The 20,290-nt window shown below is 37.6% G+C and overlaps 1 pseudogene; it reads right to left on the bottom strand.

The window, feature by feature from the left end:
- Positions 1–13,912: 13,912 nt before the first annotated feature.
- LOC140512020 (RNA-binding protein 43 pseudogene) lies at positions 13,913–15,453 on the bottom strand (annotated as a pseudogene).
- Between the last annotated feature and the right edge of the window lie 4,837 nt (positions 15,454–20,290).

The raw sequence follows: 20,290 nt of genomic DNA, 5'->3' as shown, positions 1-20,290 counted from the left end.
AAGTCCTCAATTTCATTGAAAGACCATTTTTTTCCCCTGAAGTATTATACTCAGTTTTGCTGGGTAGGTGATTCTTGGTTTTAGTCCTAGTTCCTTTGACTTCTGGACTATCCTATTCCATGCCCTTCAATCCCTTAATGTAGAAGCTGCTAGATCTTGTGTTATCCTGATTGTATTTCCACAATACTTGAATTGTTTCTTTCTAGCTGCTTGCGATATTTTCTCCTTGACCAGGGAACTCTGGAATTTGGCCACAGTGTTCCTAGGACTTTTTCTTTTTGGATCTCTTTCAGGCAGTGATTGGTGGATTCCTTGAATACTTATTTTGCCCTCTGGTTCTAGAATCTCAGGGCAGTTTTCCTTGATAATTTCATGAAAGATGATGTCTAGGCTCTTTTTTTGATCATGGCTTTCAGGTAGTCCCATAATTTTTAAATTGCCTCTCCTGGATCTATTTTCCAGGTCAGTTGTTTTTCCAATGAGATATTTCACATTATCTTCCATTTTTTCATTCTTTGGGTTTTGTTTTGTGATTTCTTGGTTTCTCATAAAGTCATTAGCCTCCATCTGTTCCATTCTAATTTTGAAAGAACTATTTTCTTCAGCGAGCTTTTGAACCTCCTTCTCCATTTGGCTAATTCTGCTTTTGAAAGCATTCTTCTCCTCATTGGCTTTTTGAACCTCTTTTACTAATTGAGTTAGCCTATTTTTCAAGGTGTTATTTTCTTCAGCACTTTTTTGGGTCTCCTTTATCAAGGTATTGACCTGCTTTTCATGCTTTTCTTGCATCTCTCTCATTTCTCTTCCCAGTTTTTCCTCCACCTCTCTTACTTGATTTTCAAAATCCTTTTTGAGCTCTTCCGTAACCTGAGCCCATGGAATATTCATTTTGGATGTGTGGGATACAGAAGCTTTGACTTCTGTGTCTTTCCCTGATGGTAAGCATTGTTCTACCTCATCAGAAAGGAAGGAAGGAATTATCTATCTGTTCACCAAGAAAGTAACCGTCTGTAGTCTTATTTTTTTTACCCCTTTTTTTGGGCATTTTCCCAGCCAGTGACTTGACTTCTGAGTTTTCTTTCCACACCCAGCACGCCTCCAGATCCACCCAGCCAGCACTTGGCGTCTGAGATTCAAATGCTGCTTCCCAGCCTCACGGCTTTGGAAGTGAGTGAGGCTGCTATTCAGTGTGAGATTAAGTTCAGCTGCTCAGGTGGGGGGCAGGGCCGCCTCATGAGGCTCAGTTCCCTCAGGGGGTTTATGCAGAGACCTTCAATAATGGATCCAAGCTCCTGCCTGCTTGGGGAGCCCCTGTCAGCTGCCGCCCCAGCTGGTGCCTCCCGAGGGGGCCTGAGTTATGAGAACATGCCACTCCCCTCTTGACCAGCCAAAGAGACTCTCTCACTGACCCTTGTCACCTGTGGGTGGAGGGACCTGTGCTGCAGCTGGAGATTCTGTCCTTGAAGCCTGCTGGGATATGCTCCTCTCAGTGCTGCCCGGCCAAGACAGGGCTGTGCTCTGCTCTGGGTCTGGTGAGAGATGGACCTTTCGAGTCAGGTTTTCAGGTCTCTCTGGAACAGAAATCTTGTCTGCTCAGTTGTTCTGTGGCTTCTGCTGCTCCAGAATTTGTTAGGAGTTCTTTTTTATAGATATTTTATGGGCTATGGGTTCAGAGCTAGCATATGTGTGTCTTTCTACTCCACCATCTTGGCTCCTCCCCCCTGGTTCTCCTTTAAAAAGCAGCTGACTCACTTTTCAAGCTCTTCTATGGTCTGAACCCATTTGAAATTCATTTTGGATGTATTGGAGGCAGAAGCCTTGGCTTCCTCTGACAGTATGCACTGTTCTTCCTCATCTGAAAGAATGGAAGGAGATACTTGTTCACCAAGAAACTTTCTATAGTCTTATTCCCCCCCCCTCCCCCTTTTTGGTCATTTTCCCAGCCAGTTACTTGGTTTCTGAATCCTTTGTCAGGAGGAGGTTCCTAGTGCTCCTCCTCCCCACAGGACCATGTTCAGGGCTGAGATTCAGATCAGCTGCTTAATTCCCCCAGGGGCTTTAAGCTGAGCCACTTGGACAATGGACCCAGGCTGCTTCAGTGGCCACCACAGCCTTCTGCTGCCAGCTGCACCTGCTGGTGCTGCCTCTGCTGCTGCCTGGGTCTAGTGCTGGAGGAACTGTGTTCCTTTTGTGCCCAGTTGAGAAAACCCTCCCACACTGACCTTTGAAGTTTTCTTTGATGCTTGTGGGTTAAGAGATCTGGGACGCTCCCTGCTGGACATTCTGCCCCGGGGGCCTGTTCAGGTCCTGTTCCTACCCATGCCTTACTGCCAGGGCTGTGCTCCACTCTGGGCTCCACTCTGCTCAGTGTCCCATGCAATAGATTTTTCCTGTCAGCCTTACAGATTACCTTTAGCTGGAAATCTCTTTCATTCTGTTGTTCTGTGGCTTCTGCTGCTCTAGAAGTTGTTGAGAGTCATTTTTTACAGGTATTTTCTGGGCTGTGGGGGAAGCACTAGAATATATATGTCTTTCTGCTCTGCCATTTTGTCTCTGCCCTAATTTTGATTATGTTAAATTGAAAACATTTTATACAAACAAACCCAATGCAACCTAGATTAGGAGGGAAGCAGAAAACTGGGAAAGAAGTTTTACAGCTAGTGTTTCTGATAAAGATTTCATTTCTAAAATATATAGAGAACTGAGTCAAATGCACAACCATAGAAGTCATTCTCCAATTGATAAATGGTCAAAGAATATGAACAGGCAGTTTTCAGAGGAAGAAACTAAAGCTATCTATAGTCATATGAAAAAAATGCTCTAAATCACTATTGATTAGAGATATGCAAATCAAAACATCTCTGAGATACCACATTACACCTCTCAGACTGACTAACATGACAAAACAGGATAGTGATAAATGTTGGAGAAGATGTGGGAGAGTTGAAACACTGATTCATTGTTGGTAGAGCTGTGAACTGATCCAACCATTCTGGAGAGTGATTTGGAACTATGCCCAAAGGACTACAAAAATGTGCATACCCTTTGACCCAGCAATACCAGTTCTAGAACTGTATCCAGAAGAGATCACAAAAATGGGAAAAGGTCCCACATGTACAAAAATATTTATAGCATCTCTCTTTGTGGTGGTCAAAAACTGGAACTCAAGGGGATGTCCATCAACTGGGGAATGGTTGAACATGTAGTAGTTTGTGAATGTATTGGACTATTATTTTGCTATAAGAAATGATGAACAGGAAGACTTCAGAGAGGCCTGGAAGGACTTATATGAACTGATGCTGAATGAAAGGAGCAGAACCAGGAGAAATTTGTACACAGCCACAACCGCAGTGTGTAAGGATTTTTTCTGATGGGCTTAGAACTTCAATGTAATGCAGGGACTTAAAAAATTCCCAGTGGTCTCTTAAAGCAAAATGCCTTCCACATCCAGAGAAAGAACTATGGAATTTGATCGCAGAATACAGCAGATCATTTTCTTTTGTATTATGTTTTGGTTTGTTTTATGATTCCTGTCATTCATTTTAATTCTCATTTGCAACATGAGTAAGGTGAAAATGTATTTAATAAGTTGTGTCGAACTTATACAAAGTTGTATGCCATTTCGGGGAAGGTGGAGAAGGAGGTGGATAAAAATCTAAGTTATATAGAAGTGATTGTAGAAGACTGGAAATCAATTACAAAAATAAAATGTTAATCAAGTTATCTGCACTATTTACCTCACAGTGCTATTGTAAGGAATGTACTTTATTAAAAGTAAAGTCCTTCATAAATGTGTATTATCTACATTATGATCATCTCAGATTTCATCATCGCAATTCTTCATGTTGGAAACCCTGGATAAACTCCAGGCTCTTGTTCCAGTGTTCAGTGGCATTTGATCTTTGAGGTAGTTCTGAATAATTTTCGTAGAGATTCATCACCAGAGGGTTAGACCTCCATATTTCTTGGCCACTGTATTTCATGAATATCAGCTTTTATAATATGTCATTACTGTGATGTAAATTGGTGAGATAACATACAAATCAGGAACATTGTGACTTTCATGGAATTAGAGAAGACTTAGAAAGGACATGACACCTGCCTACAAGATTTGGAAGGAGTACTATATAGTAGAAGGATTAGACTTTTTCTCTTTGGCTCCAAATATCCAGAAAAGTACCAGTCAGGTGTGATATAAGGAAAACTTCATAACTATTACAGAGGAATTGGTAATTGTTTTCATAACTGTTACAGTTTTCAAGGATGTGGATGTTCCCTCCATTGATGAATATGGTAACCTATCTGTACCTTTTCATCCTTATGATTCTTCTTTCCCCCTAATTAATTAATTTTAGTTTTCAACATTCATTTCTAAAAGATTTTGAGTCCCAAATTTTCTACCCATCTTTCCCCTATCCCCACCCTAAGACAGTGTGCATTCTTATTACTCCTTCCCCCAATCTGCCCTCCCTTCTATTACACCCACCTTTCTTTTATCCCCTTCCCCACTATTTTCTTGTAGGGCAAGATAGATTTCTATATTCCACTGCCTGTGTGTCTTATTTTCCAGTTGCATGTAAAAACAATTTTAACACTCATTTTTAAAATTTTTAGTTCCAACTTCTCTCCCTTCCTCCCTCTCCATCCATCCCCACTGAGAAGGCAAGCAATTTGATATAGGTTACACGTGTTGTCATGCAAAACACTTCAACAGTCATGTTGTGAAAGACTATATTTCTCTCCATCATGTCCTGTCCCTCATTTATTCTATTCTCTGTTTTGACCCTGTCCCTCCTCAAAAGTATTTAGTTCTAATTATCCTCTCCTCCCATTTGCCTTCCCTTCTATCATCCCCCCTCCCCCCAATTATACTCTTCTCCTCTACTTTCTTGTTGGGTAAGATAGAATTTCATATCCAATTGAGTGTGCATGTTATTCCCTCCTTAAGCAAAATCTGATGAGAAGAAGGTTGACTCTTTCCCTCTCACCTCACCTTCCCCTCCACTGTAAAAACATTTTCTTGTCTTCTGTATGTGAGAGATAATTGATGCCATTCTATTTCACCCTTTCTCTTCCAATATTTTTCTCTCTCATCCCTTAATTTTATTTTCTTATATATCATCCCTTCATATTCAACTCACTCTGTTTCCTCTATCTATATATGAACCCCCTCCAACTCTCCTAAAACTAAGAAAACTCTCAAGGGTTACAAATGTCATCTGTCCCTGTAGGGATGTAAACAGTTTAAATTTAGTAAATCCCTTGTGATTTCTCCTTTCTGTTTACCTTTTCATGCTTCTCCTGATTCTTGTATTTGAAAGTCAAATTTTCTATTCAGCTCTGTTCTTTTCAGCAAGAATGCTTGGAAGTCCTGCATTTCATGGAATGACCATTTCTCCCCTTAAAGTACTATCCTCACTTTTGATGGGTAGGTGATTCTTGGTTTTAATTCTAGTTCCTTTGACTTCTGGAATATCATATTCCAAGTCCTGTGATCCTTTAATGTAGAAGGTGCTAGATCTTGTGTTATCCTGATTGTGTTTCCACAATACTGAATTGTTTCCTTCTGCTTGCAGTATTTTCTCCTTGACCTGGGAACTTTGGAATTTGGCTACAATATTCCTAGGAGTTTGCCTTTTGGGATCTATTTCAGGATGCAATCAGTGAATTGTTCTTTTTCCCCCATATACATTTATTTATTTTCAATTTTCAACATTCACTTCCACAAAATTTTGAATTTTAGTTTTTCTCCCCATCTCCAGGACAGCATGCCTTTTCCTCCAAATTGCCCTCTCTTCTATCGCACAAACTCCTTATCCCCTTCACTTCTACTTTCTTGTAGGGCAAGATAGAGTTCTATACTACATGCCTATATATCTTATTTCCTAGTTGCATGTAAAAACAACCTCTAAAATTAATTTTTAAAGCTTTGAGTTGAATCCCTTCCTCACTCCCTCACCAGCCTCATTGAGAAGGCAATGGAAGGGAAGAAAGGAAAAGTGACAGGGAATAAGTGAGCGTTCTTTTCATCAGATTTGGTTTTAGGAGGACATAACATAGAAACTCAATCAGGTATGGACATTTATGTTACCCTGCAGGAAAACAGAGAGAAAGGAGATAAGAGAGGAGGCATGATAGAAAGGTTCAGCAGATTGAGGGAAGGGGTACTTGGAAGCAAACACTTTGGTAAAAGGATGTGTCAAAGGGGAAAATGAAATACATGGAGGGTAAAACAGGATAGAGGAAAATAAAGTTAGTGTTTCACAATATCACTGTTATGGAGGTGTTTTGCATGACCACACATGCATAAACTTTATCAAATCTCTGCCTTTTCATGCTTCTCTTGATTCTTGGATTTGAAAGTAAAATTTTATATTTAGCTCCAGTCTTTTCAATAACAGTGCTTGTAAGTCCTGTATTTCATTGGAGTTCCATTTTCCCCCCTGAAATATTATACTCAGTTTTGCTGGGTAGGCGACCTTTGACCTATCTCCTTTGACCTCTGGAATATTGTATTCCAAGTCCTTTGATCCCTTAGTGTATAAGCTGCTAAGTCTTGTGTTATGCTGATTGCGTTTCCACAAAACTTGAACTGTTTCTCTCTGGCTGCTTGTAATGTTTCTCCTTAACCCGAGAACCCAAGAATTTGGCTACAATATTTCTAGGAGTTTCCCTTTTGGAATCTCTTTCAGGAGGTGATCAGTGGATTCTATTTTACGCTTTGGTTGTAGAATATCAGAGCAGGTCTCCTTGTTAATTTCTTGAAAGGCTCTTTTTTGATTATAGCTTTCAGGTAATCCAATAATTTTTAAATTATCTCTCTTGAATCCATTTTCCAGATGAGTTGTTTTTTAGTTTTTTTTCCAGTAAGACATTTCACATTTTCTTCTATTTTTTCATTATTTTGGTTTTTTTTTTATAATTTCTTGATTTCTCATAAAATCATTAGCTTTCATTTGTTTCATTCTCATTTTTAAAGTAATATTTTCTTCAGTGAGCTTTTGAACCTCTTTTTCCATTTGGGCCATTCTGCTTTTTAAGGTATTCTTCTCCTGGTTGCCTTTTTGGACCACTTTTGTCATTTGGGTTAGTCTAATTTTAAAGCTGTTATTTTCTTCAGCACTTTTTTGGATTTCCTTTAGCAAGCTGTTGACTTGTTTTTCATGTTTTCTTGCATCACTCTCATTTCTCTTCCCAATTTTTCCTCTATTTCTCTTATTTGATATTCAGAATCCTTTTTGATCTCTTCCATGGCCTGAGACCAATTCATATTTTTCTTTGGGGCTTTGTCTGCAGGAGCTTTGACTTTGTTGTTTTCTTCCAGCTGTATAGTTTGATATTCCTTTTCACCAATGACATAAGAAGACACATCTTCACCAAGCATGTAAGAATCTGTAGTCTGTTTCTTTTTCCCCCATGTTCTTATTTCCCCAGCCAATTACTAGACTTTTGTACTTTCTTAAATGGAGGGCTCTAGAAGCAGCCTCCACTTCATCAATGGCTGCAGCCTCCTGGGGCTGGGGTTGGGGCTGGACTAAACTCCCATCTCATTCAGGCAAGAAACCCTTCCCACTGACCTTTGAAGCTGTCTTTAGCATTTTTAGTTTGAGAAGTCTGGAATCCACAGAAGCCAACAGTGATTCAGTCCCCGAACATCTGTTCCCACTAAGAGTGTGTGGTGTGGTCCATGCCGAACTATGCTCTGCTCCAAGCCTGGTGTGATATACCTTTCCTTTCAACCTTCCAGACTGTGAAATTGGCTTCATTCTGTCTTTTTGTGGTTTCTACTGCTCTTGAATTAGTTTAGAGTCATTTTTTACAGATTTTTTGGGGAGTTTGGAAGGACAGCTACAACAGTTCGTGGCTTCTACTAAGTCATCTTAGCTCAGCCCTTTTGATCAATGGATTCTTTCAATATCTATTTTACCCTCTGGTGATAGAATATCAGTATATTTTTCCTTGATAATTTCTTGAAATATGATGTCTCGACTCTTTTTTTGATTATGGCTTTCAGTTATTCTAATAATTGTTAAATTATCTCTCCTGTATCCATTATCCAGGTCAGTTGTTTTTCCAATGAGATATTTCGTGTTGCCTTCTATTTTTTTCATTCTTTTGGTTTTGTTTTATAATTTCTTGATTTCTTATAGCCAATAGCTTCTGTCTACTCCATTCTAATTTTGAAAGAATTATTTTCTTCAGTGAGCTTTTGGACCTCCTTTTCCATTTGGCCAATTCTACCTGTTAAGACATTCTTCTCCTCAGTGACTTTTTGATCTCTTTTTAGTTGATACATTTTTAAGATGTTATTTTCTTCAGCACTTTTGGACCCTTTTAGCAAGCAGTTGATTTCTTTTTCATAATTTTCTTGTATCACTCTAATGTCTTTTCCCAATTTTTCCTCTACTTCTTTTGTTTGATTTTCACAATCTTTTTTGAACTCTTCCATGTTCTGAGACAAATTTACATTTTTCTTGGAGGATTTGGATGTAGGAGCTTTGACTCTGGTAACTTCTTCTGGTTGTATCTTTTGATCTTCCTTGTCATCAAAGTAAGATTCTATAGTCTGATTTTTTTTTCTGGTGTTTGCTCATTTTCCCCGCTAGTGATTTGACCTTTGAGTCCTTTGTCAAGGTAATTCTCTGCTTCCAATAGGGGTGGGCAGAGTTCCATCAGTCACAAGACCCCCCACAATCTGTGGGCATAGACTTCTAGAAACAGTCACTGCTGCTGATGCTGTTGTGGCTGCTGCAGGCTCCTCTGCCCCTTCTTCCACCCTGGGGTTGGGACTCAACCATTCTACTCTCACACAGGTCAGACAGAGTTTTTCCATTGACCATCTATGCTGTCCTCTAAAGTTGTGGTTTGAGAAGTCTAGAAACTGCCACAGTTGCCAGCAATTAAGTCCCCCCAGGACTACTTAGGCCCCCACTGTGTTAATGTGGCCTGTGCTGGACTCCACTCTCAACATGGCATAATAGATACTTCTGGTCAACCTTCCAGGCTATCTTAGGCTGGAAATTTGTTTCACACTGTAATTCTGTGGATTCTGCTGCCCCAGGATTTGTTTAGAGTCATTTTTCAGATATATGTGGGGTTTAAGGGAGAGCTCCAGGAAATTCCTGCTTTTACTCTACCATCCTGGCTCTGACCCCCATCCTTATGATACTCACCCTCTGTCCATAAGCTTACTACAGGGATTTCATCCCATATGATAGAGAACTTCCTCTTTTTTCTTTTCTTCATGATGATATCAATAGAACATCTAATAAAATTAAGTGGTCATCCCTCATTTTTCTGAGGTAACCTAACCATATTGTTCACTCACACATTGCTTTGATAACATCAACCACACTTGATCTTCATGCCATGAAAATTATTTTTATTAGAAATTACATGACATAATAAAGTTTAGAATTTTCAGATACTAAACACAATAAACAAACCTTAATTTAAGTATGCAGAAGGGGAGAGAGAGCCATGGTACTACCTTCCCCTACCCTAATCAGAAAAAAAAGAGTCAACACAAAGTCACCCGACTATGGTAGAGAATTTGTCTAGATCCTTGGTACTGTGGTCATACTCTATTGGCATTACAAAATCAAACAATCACTTCAACCTTGATTCTGATCACATAACTTGGTTTTGTTCAGCACAATCTGAGCTGTGTCTTCTAGGATCAGGATTCACAAACTGTTGTAAGGATTCTTTTCTGCATGTCTTCTTTGTCTGAGGTAAATACAGTGTTTCATTCCCTCTCTTCTAACTTAGTTGATAACAGTTAGTGAAAGCATCCCCCAGACATAGCATTACTGCCTTTTTCTGGGCCTCACACATTGTACAGACTGAGTAATGTCTGAATGTAATCTATGCTCTAGTGTCCAAGATCTGTATAATCACCAGTGGGTCTTACATAAGGAAGAGAGAAGAGAAAGTCATGTTACATCTAAGTCCTGGACCATACGTGTGATCTACTGCTCATCTACACATTGGCTTTCTACTTGGGGCTATTTTAATGGCAATTTGTAAAACAAATACAGATGGAAGACATTGCTATTACTGTGTTTACTCTATTTCTAAATTAACATTGCACGAATGATGCTATTAATACATATGTGAGCTTTCCTTCTATTTGCAGAATGGCTAAAATAATATAAGCTTTGAAAATAAATGCTGAAACAATTGGAACTACTCAACAGAAACAATTCACACATGCCCCTAAATTAATCTAGGCTTAAGAGAAGTTCATTTTAGTCCATTCACAAAAACAGGAAAAAAAGAGAGAGATTTGTGTAGAGCCAAGGATTGGAAACTCAAACTGAAAATTCCCTTACATAACTCCATAGGAATGAATGGGAGAATTGGGTTATGGAATGAACATTGGACTGGGAGACTGAACATCTGGATCTGGGTGTCACTGCTGACAGATTTTAGCTATGTGATCTTAGACTGGTCGCTTACCCATTTTTTGGACTTCATGGTCTTCAAGCTCACTTCTGGTTTTAAAGTCTGTAGTGATATGATTTTGAATTATCTGTTGAATTAACTGTTTTTTTCAATGAGTAACAGTAAAGAAACAGTAAAAAACATTAAACAGTAAAGAAAATCAAGATCAGAGTTTTTGTTCAAGAAGAAAAATTAGAATCCATCTGACTCAACCCTCTCATTTTCTAGAAGGGGAAACTGAGGCCCAGCATCATGCAGGGAGTAAATGAGAAAGTCAGAACACCAAAACAGATCCTCTGATCCCATATTCCATGTTCTTCTTACAATACTAAGCTCAGATCAAAAGTCACCTTGTTTATGTGTCTGTCCCTAAAATGCCCTTTATATTTTCTGCCTTCTCAATACTCACAGAATATTTGATGCCTCTTGAGTTCCCTGTATTCTCTACCTGTAATTTTACTTATTTTGTAAACTGTGCCCTCTCCAAAGGAATAGAATATAAATTACTTGATGATAGGGAATTGTTTTCCGTCTTTGTATTCACTTTTCTTACAGCCTTTCTTGCATGTAATAGATGGTACATGAATAGTACTTTAAAATAAAGTGAATTGACAGTTCAACAAAGAGAGAAGAGGATGAATTTCACCATGAGTAAATTTCACATCTTTATACAAGATTTTTGGAACATCAATATAAAATACCAGCATCTAGCCTTACCCTACATACATATTGATGAAACTTTGTGTAAGACCAGATTTAGCTACACTTTGTACCATATTGTGATTTTAAAGTTTGATGTTTATGTTTTAGATTATTCTTTTCCTATTTATCTAAACACATTTCAATCTTTGTATGTGTTTCTACAGTTCTGAAGCCACATGCTAGTCTGTCTACCCCATCTCATCTTTGTGTACCACATGTGACAGCGTACCTTCCTACATACAGATTCTTTATTTCCAAATTTATTCTTTTGTTTTCAGTTTTGAACATTCACTTCCATAAATTCCAATTTCTCTAGCCCTCCTTTCACCCTCCCTCCCCAAGATGGCATGAAATCTTATATGTGCTCTACAATACATTCCTATTAAACACATTTTCACATTTGTGTAGTATAGAAGAATGAAAACTAATGAGAGAAACCATGAGAAAAGCAAGGCAAAGCATAACAAAAAAGAAAATGGTCTGTTTCATTCTGGAAACCCAAAAAGACCTCACCTGACCTCTGACTCCATAGTTCTTTCCCTGAATGTGGATGGCATTTTGCATCATGAGTCCTTTAGAAGTGCTTTGCTGTGAAGGGCTGAGTTTATCAAAAACAGTCCTCACACCCTGTAATTGTTACTCTGTGTATGATGTTCTCCTGGTTTCCCTCACTTCACTTAGCATCAGTTCATATAAGTCTTTCCAGGTTTTTCTGAAGCCCTCCTGTTCATCATTTCTTATAGCACGAGAGTATTCCATTATATTCATATACCACAACTTGTTCAACCATTATCCAGTTGATAGGCATTCCTTCGATTTCCTGTTCTTGGCCAATACAAAAGGAGCTGTTACTAGTTCTAAGGTGACATTGATGGTGGGGAAGCAGCACAGTATCACAGAAAACATAATCGTTGTCAAATATCTGATCTTGCCTCATTCTTTCTTGCCTCATTCTTCCCTTTTCTTAGCCATGTGACTTCAAGTAAGTCATTTGCCTCTCCAGGTCTCAGTCTTTATGTCCACAAAATGAAGAAAATTTGGTATTGTAGAAAGACTGGTAAATTTGAATTCAGAAAATCCAAGTTTAAGTCTTCTCTGGGGTACTACTTGTGTGACCTTGAAAAACTAATAACTCAACGGGTAAATCACTTAATCTCCAGTGATTTCAATTTCCTCATCTGTAAAATAAGTCAGCTCTTGTGTAGTGAAAAGATCTCTGTATTTGAAAATAGGACCTCCAATTCCAAGGCTCATTTCTTTCAGTTACTACCTGCATGACCTCATTCTAGTAACTTAATCTCTTGGACCCTCACCATCTTTCTTTGCAAAATGAAATTGTTGGACTAGATGTCCTCAAAGCCTTTTTCCAGGTCTAAAATATCCTCCTTCCTTCTATTCTCCCCCTTGTCTCATCTCTTCTCATCGCTGAGTAATAATGCAAATATTAAATGTTGTATGCAGTTGAATTGTCACTACTCATGATTAGAAGGTGCCAACAAGTGGAATTTAAAATAAAGAAACAGAATGAGACAGGCATACAATGGACCAGCAATTCTTCCAGGTACTTTCATGATCTTCTTATAGCTTTTGCCTTCTTATTGCTGACTTCTTAAGTCAATTCTTGGTGACAGACACCTCTCCTTTTAATGCCTCTGCTTTTGGCTTATGGATTTGGAATATACATTCCCCCTTCCTGGCCTGTTGCAAATTGATTTTTGGACTGACACACCTTTAAATTGTGTTACTATCTGGTTTTCCCCTCAGGCGTCTCTGCCGTAACTCCCCGTGGCCACAATGTGGAATATACATGCATATATATGCACATATATGTATATATGCACACACACACATATATATATATAGATATAGACATAGATATAGATAGATGTAGATAGGTAGATCTTTCTCTATATAGATAGATATAGATCTATGTACACACATACATACATACATACACATACATATATATTGAAATCTTTTTAATTGCAATGAACAATTGAAAACAAAGTTGGTGATCAGCACTTGCAAAATGGATAAGCAAATTTAGAACATATAAAATGTTCAAAACTTATGAACTTAATGACTACAGAAAATCATGGAAAGACTCACATGAATTGATGCAAAGTAAAATATACCAAGTCAGAAAAACAAGAAAACAAAGACTACAACATAAATGGAAATAACAAGCACAAATCAATCAAAACTGAATGTGGAGAAATTGTAATGATGAAACCTGTCACCAAAGAAGAAATAAAAGAAGGTGCCTCACCAGCCCTTCCTTTAGAGAAGGGCTGAGGTGATAGGGTATTCTGTCTTTGAAATATTGCATTAAATGCCATAGTTTTCCAATACCTTGACTGGTTTGGCTGATATTTTTTCTCGTTGTCATAAGGTTGGCTTTCTGGGAGAGGGCAAGTAAAGGGATAAATGAAGAAATATAATTAACATGAAAACAAAAAAATTGTCCAGAAGTCTATTGCAAAGAAACCAGAGTCCTTGGGGAAAAAACTGAAGGATGGTGTGCCCCAAATTTCAAATAATGTCCAAATATCAAGTAGTCTTACCACAGTGGATACTTGTTAATTAATGATGACCTTATTTAAAACTATCTTTAAGTGTCAATCTAGCATGATTTGCGTTGGCATATATTTGGAAGCAATTCACTTGTTTCTGCATGTCTGTGAAATTAACAGAAGCATACATGACCATTTAGATGTTCTAAAGGGTAGATTTAATTCTTTCTTTTTCAAAGAAATTATTGGTTTTAGGGAAAGATTTGAGAGTCCTTGGATATTTTATCTAGCATCATTGTACCTTCTGAAGTTACCTTTTTTCCCCCTGCAGACTTCATGACAATTTTTTTAAATTAGTAGGTATAAATATAATTCCCTATAATATTAATATGCTTAGAATTATATTTAACCAGAATCTGTGGATATATTGCAGCATCAGTGCTCAGCACACTGACCAAATCTGCTTTCCCCGATTCATATACTTTCCATCTAAACAAATGTCCCTTTTTGAAGCTCAAGGGAATGGGAGTATGAAAATTCCTCATTTAATTCCTTTAGTTTTTCTAAGTGATGAGAATGAGAATCAGTCTGAGAATCTCTTAAACATATTGTGATGACTTTATTATTAACTATTTCTTGACTCACAATGTTAAAATCTTTTCATACATTTTGTTACCATACTTCATGCATTTAAACCCATTTCACTCTGAAGCTCAAAGATTGCCCAGCCACCACTTAATGGCTATATTTTGGGCCCTCCTGGCTTAGAGTGAATGACAGTTCTCAGGAACAGCAACACTGAAGGTCTTCCTCTCCCACTGTATTTTTTTTTCTGATTAAAAGGGCTATCCATTGACTCACTTCTTAAAGAGGCCAGTTCACTGAAAGGACATTATCTCACTTTAAGTTTAGTGCCTGGAAAGACCTTGGCCTAAAAGGGTCAGGGAATCTCATTGCATCCTGGGTCATTTCCAGTAATCCTGATGAATATCTTGTAACTGAATCCAGATGGCTCTGGAGGAGAAGGTGAGGCTGGTGACCTTGTACAGCCCTTCCTTTCTCAAATCAAAGTCAACTGCAAATCATGTCATCATTTCCCTGATGTCATGGTCCTCTTAGAAAACAAAGCACAAACACAACAATTGAAATACACCTGTATCAAAGACAATCATCTGTTCATTTCCCATAGTATTTGGCATTGAAGGCTGACCTGACAATAGAGATGTACTCCATTCTGGAGAATTTTCCTTCTCAGACTGACATGATTTATGTTGTTGCCATGAAGAGAACTGGTCCTTAACAAGGGAACTTCCTTTAGTTTCATAATTGCTATAAATGACCATTCAACAATGAGCCTTCCATTAGTTTGTACAGGGTAGAATTTCAAGTATGGAATTTTCTCCTTCAGTTCTGTCACCAGATTTTCTAGAACAACTTCCTTTTCAAAAATGGACAAATCAAGGTGAACAAAAATTTAACAAATGACATTTTCAGTGAAGTGAGTTACAGTAATGTAAATTAGAAGTAGTCCTTCCCCTGTTAGGCAGCATTTCTCCTTTTTAAGGATGTTTTAAACACCTTTTATTTCCTTGAATGTCACAAATGTAACTCCTTTGATTCTTGATGGGTGTGTTACAATTTCTCTTTCTCCATCTTTGTTATTAAGCTTCTGGAAACAGCTCCACAAAATATATGCCATGGCTTCATCACTAAAATTTCCAAAAGGAACATTAGAAACCACAATTGTCTGTTCATATGCTTCAGGTTCCTTGACATTTTGAATTAATGCCATGGCTTGGGAAGCATGCTGGTTCCTGAACACCACAGTTCCATTTTGGAATAATTTTTAATTGCAGGCACTGCTGTGGTTTGAGAACCAATGCTTATTTAAGAACTTCTTATACAAAACTTTCGTAGTATCTCAAATGAGGAACTTCATCATTGGATTAACAGGGGTGGGGGACCTGCAGTCTTGAGGCCACATGTGGCCCCTCTAGTGTGGCCCTTTGACTAAATTAAAACTTCACAGAACTAAAGGACCACACTTGAAGCCCGAGAGGGTCACATGTAGTCTCAAAGCTGCAGGTTTCCCACCCCTAGATAGGATATCAGAGGATATCTCTACCAACAGATAGCTGAACAAGAATTTCCCTCTATTGTATACCCAGCAAGTGGTCATGCAGCCTTTGCCTGTAGAATTCCATTATAATAGAACCTAGTACACGCCATGGGTCAACCCATTTCTTTTTTTGGAAGCTTTCATTTTCCCCCATTATCAAGACAAAATTTGCCCCTTTACATCTTCCCACCTATCACGCCTATTTCAGTTGATTAAGAAGAATAAATCTACTCTGCTTTCCTTGTGATAATCCTATAAATATTTGAAAGCAACTCTCGTAATCCATCTGAATCTTTTATATTTCAGGATGCATGTTGCTAATTCCTTCAATCAACTTCATATGATATGGACTTTAAGGACTTTTTACCACCCAGAATGCTATCTTCTGTATACCCTTGATCATATTCAAAACTTCAATGGTAAACACAAACACTTGAAAGATGACATACATGCATTTGCCAAGGTATATAACCATATCATCTGAGGCTGCATTCAAACAGTGCCTTAGTAAAAATCCCTTCCACAAGATCCCTGTTAAATTGAATATTTTCATTGATGTGAAACCTACTGCCCCTTGAAGTAGCCCATTCCACTTTGAGATACCCAGAAGCCAAAACCTCAATTTCATGCTTTCAGTTTACGATATCAGTGTCAAATTTTCCACATACTTAGTGAGTCCCAATGGATAGTTGAATACAAATGGTCAAATTACTTTCAATTTGTAAAAACCCTATTATATAAAATGGGTCATTTATGTTCTTGGTTGAATACCATCTTTTTTCTGCAGACTTGGAGCCCGACCCTGTCCTAATATAATGGCATAGATAAATAATACTCACCAAATGAATACATACTAATGAATTTATCTTCATGGCAGCCACCATCATATCATAATTTGACACCATTACTTGAAGAAAAAATGAGCCTCATCAAAAAGCATAACATGGTTCTTCTTTTTGTTTTATGTTAATCACTCCTGAAATCTGGGCTCTCCAGTGTCACATTGTGATAGGAAATTAGTATGAGAACTGAATTTAAGGTTTCATTGATATGGGGAGCTCCTGAATGAGACAACTCTCTGTCCTAATGCAGGTCTCTACCTACACTGAAAGTTATAGTTTGATAGATACCTGAAGCACTGAGAGGTTAAATGATTTGTCCAGGATCACACAACTAGGATTTTCCAGTGGTAGAATATCATCTTTCTCATATTTCTGACTCCAAGGCTAAGGCTCCATCCATTATACCACTCTTCTTCTCTTTCTTGAGGTGCTGAATATGAGAATAATAGCTAAATGATTAAGAATAAAAATGGGTAAGTGATGTTAGGGTTAATCTAGAGTTATTCTTAATAGGTGACCCTAGTATACTCCCTTAATATTCTAAATAAGCTCAATTTCTCTGGTGAGGGTGGCCCCCACATACATATTAATCTTTGCCTCTCTACTTTAACACATAGCTTGGTTAGTGACGATGGCCAAGGAATTTAGTTTCCAGAAGATAATGAATCTTTTTGCACGAAATTAGTCTGGCCTGTGACAGGTAAACATTCTGTGCTTGGGCTTGTACTCAAACTCTTTTAAACCAGGAAGGACCTTCTAGACCTTTTGCTCTGCAGGCATAGATACTGAGAATCCAAAGTCACCTCTACGTTTCTTGAGACAGAAGTAGATAGGCCTTTCTAAAAGCAGTCATATTATTTTGGGAAATTATTATTTAATTATATTAAAATCAATTTAGTGTTAGTTAGCTTCATCCAAATATTTTGCTTTTATTTTATGGTTATCATTTCATTCATCTTACAACTGATGTAACACTTGTATTTTTTGAGTCTAATTTTTTCTTTTACAGTTTTACAAGTCCTTTTTCTATTCTTAACATAAAAAAGACCAGTGCTAAAGGATTAGTAAAATATTTTAGGATTAAAATATAAATCAAAAGCTTCAAAACCTCTTCTAAATGAAAAAATAGAGCAATAAACCTAATTTCCAATAAAGTGTTGCACTATTTTTAAGTTTCTGACAGTTATTTATTTATTTTTTAAATCATGACATACTGCATTGAAAGATCCTCCACATTTTACTACCAAGGAACCCAAGATGTGACACCTGACTCTATGAGACTCTTAGTAGTGTATACACACACACACACACACACACACATTTCTATTGGGACATAGAGTGAACAGAAGAGTTATTGGAAATGGAACCTTGACTTATTGGATTAGAAGTCCTCTAAAGCTCAAGTGAAATGTCTTCATACTGACTTAGATCAGAGGATAGTATTTGAATTCTTTATAGAGGTCAGAATACCACTCTTGAGTTATTTGGCCTGAGGTTGAATATCTTTGCTATCAACCGTTCAATAATCTACTGGACACTTAGCATGTGCCCAGAACTCTTTCAGGGCATCATAGAGCTATTTCTAGAACACTTTATTCAACACTGCAACAAAAATTAACAGTAATAATTATAGTTAACATTTATAAAGAGCTTTGTATTGCAAAGTGCTTTACATAATTTATCTTATTAAATCTTCATAACACACTGCCAAATAATTGCTATTTTTTCCTTGTTTTACAGAAGAGGAAGCCAAACTAGGTAGAAGTTAAATACCTGCCTGGAGTTGCACTGTAGTGTTTGAGGCTGAATTTGACCTTGGTTTGCTCCAGGTCTCTATTATATCCCATTTGTACCAGTAGCACACGCTGTTTTTTTTCATCCTGTACAAATGTATTCTTGTATTTCTATAAATCCTTCCTAGGGTTTAGGAACCTTCTACTAAATTGCTTGATATTGTGTAGATAGATGCTAAATGAGTGAGCTAAAGTAATGTTGTGGTTAATATTAATGGGTTTGGAGGTAGGAAGACCCAAATTTGAAGACCTGAATGGAGCAGTCCCATTTGTGAATTGTGGAAAACTGAACCTACCGTACCTATCTCTATGGGCTATTTTGGTTGGTAATCTCTAAAGCTCTTAAAGAAACATCAGATTCTTTAAGCATTGAAGTATTATTTAAGTATGCTTTCATTTGTGTTATGTATGATTTTCCAACTAGATGAGCTATTTGAGGATTGATTTATCATAGCATCTCCTGCATGTTGGAAAATGATGATGATGATGATGATGATGATGATGATGATGATGATGATGATGATGATGATGACGACGACGACAGTAGGTAACATTTTTATAGCACCTGGAATATTCCAAGCAGTATACTAAACACTTTTCAAATATCTCATTTGATTATCACAATAATGCTGGCAGATGGGTACCCCATTTTGCAAAAGAGATACCTGCAGTTAAATTACTTGCTAAGGATCACACAGCTAATAAGTATATGAGGTTAGATTTAAACTTAGGTCATCATTACTCTAGACCTGATACTCTAATAACTTTTCCACTTAGCTACTATATACACTTTCGCATTTGTAAGTGTCCTGAGCTATGATTTCATTGATATGGAAGGGTTGGAATGATTCTGGCCTCTCCTTACTGCCAGGGCAAATTCCCTCTTCCTCCAATAAAGGTTGTCAACTTTTAGTAATTTGTATTTCTTGGGACATTGGGAAGTTAAGTGACATGGCCATGATCTGAAAGTATGTGTCAGAAGCAAAATTGGGACACGTTTCCCTGACCACAAAGATGACCCTTTTATCCACTGCCTCATGTTGTCTACCATTGAACACTTTGGATCAACTAGTGTGAACAATGAATCCTCTGATATAGTTACATGAATTTGGATTTGCATTATTTGAAATTATACTTACACGAAATATGATAATTGATTTCAGCATAATAGAAATATCAATACAAATGTAAATTGTGTTGATACTTTATAAGATTCACTCTCCACACTAATCAGGACAGAGCCATATAAATTCTGTATGGGTTGAAATCTCATAAGTGTTACTCTGGGCAAATAACTGACCCTTTTTGCATCTCAATGTCCTTATGTTTAAAATAAAGAAATTGGAATCAGATGGCATCTAAGGTTGCTTACAATTCTAAATCTGAGATCCTATAATTTTGTGTCATCTTGTACAATGACCTCATTTAAAATATCAAGAAATTCTGGAGTGATTTGGGAAAGAACTTTTCCAAAGTCCAAGAGAGATTTGATGGCAAAGGAAATCCTCTGTTTTCCAAGCCAATGCTTTTTCTACTATTTGCCATTATATCTAGGGAAAAAACTTTGCTTTTGCTAAGTTTCTAGACCACTAAACATGCATATTCTGATACTTCACTATATGGATGGCTCTGAGATCTCAATGTAATTCTCCTAACAACACAAATGATAATCCATTCATGTTTACTCAGTCCTTGTAGTTCTTATCCATGTTTTCCCATAAATCTTCTTCAGGGGGTTTTGCCTAGCATGCTGGAGACCTTTCTCTGAATTTCTTGCCATTGTGTGAATAATCATCAGTTGTCCATCTGAGGCCTCTCTCTGATGCAGTGGATAGAGTACCAGTCTTGTACACTAGCTCTGTGACCCTGGGCAAG

Source organism: Notamacropus eugenii, chromosome 6, assembly GCF_028372415.1.
Source record: "Notamacropus eugenii isolate mMacEug1 chromosome 6, mMacEug1.pri_v2, whole genome shotgun sequence".
NCBI classification, from domain to species: domain Eukaryota; kingdom Metazoa; phylum Chordata; class Mammalia; order Diprotodontia; family Macropodidae; genus Notamacropus; species Notamacropus eugenii.
This window is presented reverse-complemented; position numbering and strand designations above follow the sequence as displayed.